At 42.4% G+C, this 4,008-nt stretch overlaps 1 non-coding gene across 1 annotated transcript; it reads right to left on the reverse strand.

Annotated features, from left to right (window-relative positions):
• Nucleotides 1-483: 483 nt before the first annotated feature.
• LOC115029635 (small nucleolar RNA SNORA17) lies at nucleotides 484-615 on the reverse strand. The gene has a single exon (XR_003835200.1). It is a non-coding gene; the product is annotated as a small nucleolar RNA SNORA17 (small nucleolar RNA).
• Between the last annotated feature and the right edge of the window lie 3,393 nt (nucleotides 616-4,008).

Genomic DNA, 4,008 nt, shown 5'->3' on the forward strand with positions numbered 1-4,008 from the left:
TGTTCCTCACTACCTTTGAATCTCCAGTTCTGCCTCTCTTCATTGTGCCCACATCCTTCTGTTTCTCTTTCTCTTCCATTTCTCCACCATTTACTTGCTCCTCTTAGTGGCACTTGGGGGTCTCTGAGTGCTTGGAGTGGTCTTAGGGATACTATATTCTGCTCATGCACTATGACACTGGGAAGGGGTCATCTCAGACATGGTCTACCCACTAAGGCCTGCAAGGCCAGGCTGGTGGCCATCTCAGGATAACTTCTTGTCTGAGCCCCATGGCACTGGTCTGGTGGTTGTCTCAGGCTTGCTCCTCAGCAGGCTTGCCCAAGTGGCCCCTTTTGAGGGTCTGCTGTGTCTGTCTCACTCCCATTCAGGGTCCATGATCCCAGGCTAGGTTCTTCAGGTTTCAAGCTTGCTCCCCATTCTGGGATCCTGTCTGGGCCTGCCTGGTGATAGACTGGAGGTCATCTCAGGTTTGCTTTTTCAGAAAATGTTAGGCTACAAATCATTCAGATGTTCCTAAGTCAGAACACTGAGAGTAAGCATGGCCTCTCTCCTCTCTGACACCTACTGATGCACATGTGAGATGCCAGTCATATCTGTCACACCTCTAGGGGCAGGCACATTGCTGATCTTAATCAATACAGTCCAGAGTTAGTTGTTAAGTATTGAAGTAAGTGGAAGTCAGTCTTCCACTAGAACAAAGGGAATCAGGGCCTTTTATGAAAACAGTGCCAAATATAAATATAAAAATAACCACGGAGCTTATAAAAGTCAGAATTAAACACCTCTCCTTTGTAAGATGAAAATTTTTGTCAGTGACATTTATTCACAATAAATATATTTGGAGTGTTCTTGCAGATTATTCAGGACCAATGAAGAGAAACAACAAAGATGCGAAGGGAAGGCAGAATAAAGTTACTGACGTTTTTGAATCTGTGAGTGCAGCAGAGTGGTTGTTCATGCTCCCCACCCCCATTCACATGCCAGAACCCTAACTCCCTGTCATGGTTTGTATATTCTTGGACCATGGAGTGGCACCATTTGGAGGTGTGGCCTTGTGGGAATAGGTGTGACCTGGTTGGAGTAGGTGTGTCACTGTGGGTGTGGGTTTAAGACCCTCACCCTAGTTGTCTGGAAGTCAGTCTTCCACTAGCAGCCTTTGGATGAAGACATAGAACTCTCAGCTCTGCCTGTGCCATGCCTGCCTGGATACTGCCATGCTCCCACCTTGATGATAATGGACTGAACCTCTGAACCTCTAAGCCAGCCCCAATTAAATGTTGGTCATGGTGTCTGTTCACAGCAGTAAAACCCTAACTAACACACTCCCCATGTGATGTCCCAGGCTAGACACTGATTGTCTCTGAACCCTCAAGTTTATGGCCTGTCTGACTGGTCAGTGGTGTGGGTCGAAACCTATTCTTGTTGGTCCCCTATAGGCCTATTTCTCTTCCTTCCAAGTTGTTCTATGGCATGTTGTCTGCAGAACTAAACTAACGTGTGCCACTTGTATCTGCAGGTTTGTCTCTCTGGGTGTGCAGAATAGAGCAAGGCCATAGGCCCCTTCTCTACAACTTATTTATTCATCACTAAGGAACATTCATGCATTTAGATATTGCCTGACACTTTGTTTTGCTCTCTAGGGGGGAAGAAAATGTAGAACAAGAGTCCGAGAAAGCAGAAAAAAAGAAAAGTTGACTCCCATTTGTTTCAAGGGACTTTTAAATTTTTCTTTTGTTGGAGAAGAGAGGGAGCTGCCTCTTGAAGAGAGTTTCAGAGGCGTTGGCTGGCAGGGCTTCTAGGGGAAGATAGGAAGAGTTGGAGAAGGTCTGCTATTGCAGCCTTTAGTTTGGATGTTGGAGCTTTGAGAAGTAGATCTAATGTCTGGCGTGTTGGGTTTCCCAGGGCCAGAGATGTAAGAGAGCTTTTCAGGTTTGAAGATATACTCCTTAAGGCACTGTGTGGCAGCTCTAAGGCACCAAACTTTTTTTCTGGAAGTTCGCCGTAGTGACTGCAGGCTCTGGCCAGCCTGAAGATTAAAGCATGGATAGTGTATGATTCAGAACATCAGCTGGATCACAAACCCTATATTATTCTTATCTGTACTGTGAGAATCTGCCTTCTAATAGGGACTAGGTTGGGGGCTGGATTGTTCTAATTACAGGAAAAGTCAAAACTATCTGTAGTAGAGGCAAGGAGTGCTATGGCTGATGTTAGCCAAATTTACTTTTATTTTGGAGTGAATAATGAAGAAATAAAAAGTTCCAGATTGCTACCTATATAGGGAACAGCATGGAATGTCTAGGGGCTGAACCTCGGATAACATGTGGGTAGAGAGAGCTCTGTCCCCTTTGCTTTCTACCTATTCCTATGGTTTGAGTTTCTATGAAGTCAGTGTGAGAGATAATGTAGTTTGTCATCATTTGAAACTATTTGCATTAGTCATGATCCAACCAAACAAAAACAAAAAAGGAAAACTATCTGACAGATTTCAAACAGTGGAATAAGAAACCAATAGAACACCAGAGAAGCAACTTACATATTAACAGGGAAGGAAGTCACAGCAGAAGAGACCATAGGGGAACTTATTTTGTGGGGCTCCTAACTACAGCTGGCCTTTCTTGCTGTTGAGCTCATATAGTAAGCAGAGTTCAGGCTTCTCAGTGTCTTTGGAGTTAACACTCATTGCCTAATGCTATAAACTCACTGGAAAGTTGGGGGGAGGGGAGAATAGCCTGCAAGGGTCAGTATCTCTGACTCCTGTCAGAGAACAGAATGGGGGGCAGGAGAAAGACAGGGTCATGAATCCTGTCCATTAGCCCTCTGGGCAGTATGAAGGAGGAAAATTCTGTGCATGTGTGTGTGTGACTGGGAGGTGCAGGGTAGATGGAACTGAGAGAAATTCTTAACTTTTCTTCCAGAAGAGCTTAAGTTTATGCTGGCTTGATACTCAACATTCAGACCAAGGGATCATATTCAATGTGAATTCATTTCACAGACTTTAATAAACATTAGGCTCTGCCACAGTTCGGATGGGCTTATCTCAGACTGTACTCCAGATGAGCAGTAGCAAATAGATTTTTATCCTAAAATGTGCCATACAACTGAATTAAGAGTTGCTTCATTTTAAAATGGAAATGCTAGTACTCACTTTTGTATTATAGTAATCAAGGAAGAATTAATCCCAGAGAAAGCAGATGGATTTAGTTTAATTTATTCATGATGTTGTCACCAGGAGGACAGATAAACTTGTTCACACAGAATACAAATTGGATTAAAGGTTTACTGTAAAATCAACTCTTAAGAGTTGAAAATGCTTAATTAGCCTTTCTCTCTTTTTTCATTTCTGTCTCTTACTTTCTCTCTTTTGGGCCAAAAGAGACAGTACTGAAATGTCATTAAAAAAATGTTGATTTTGCAGTATTTCTTTGCCCTTGAGAACAGGAAATACCTAGAATTCTGTGAGTAAGATGGCGCTTATGAAATTTCTCATGTAATTTTTGTAATGAAGTGGATTAACTATGTTTGGGTGAGTATTTTTTTTCCTGGGGACTTTGTCACTCTGAAGCACCAGACCCATTGTCATTTCCTTGAAATGTCCCATCTCCCATATGTTAGACAATTATACTTAAGGTCAAGGAATGAGAGTAATTGAGTCTGTGCTGGTTTTGGATTTCATACTCCTTATGAATGTGAAACAGATTAAATAGAGAACACTCGAGAAGTAATGAATTCCAACAATAATATCAATTGTTGTAACAAAAAGGCCAAGCAAGTTACTTCTCAACAGCATTAAAGAGGTAGTCACATTTTTTTTTTCTTTTGAAGGAGAGACACTGGCCTAGATAGAAATAACAGTGAGCTTTTTGATGACGGCCCAAGCTACTCAAACAGCCTCGCTTACATGGGGAACCTTAGTCTCTGGAATCATGGAATTGGTTTAATAATAATTCACTGAGTAATGTTGCACAGAGGCCCAACATAAAGTCTGCTCTTCCTGTGCTATCTCCA

This window comes from Mus caroli, unplaced genomic scaffold (genome assembly GCF_978045245.1).
Source record: "Mus caroli unplaced genomic scaffold, Mus_caroli_1 scaffold_17, whole genome shotgun sequence".
Classification (NCBI taxonomy): domain Eukaryota; kingdom Metazoa; phylum Chordata; class Mammalia; order Rodentia; family Muridae; genus Mus; species Mus caroli.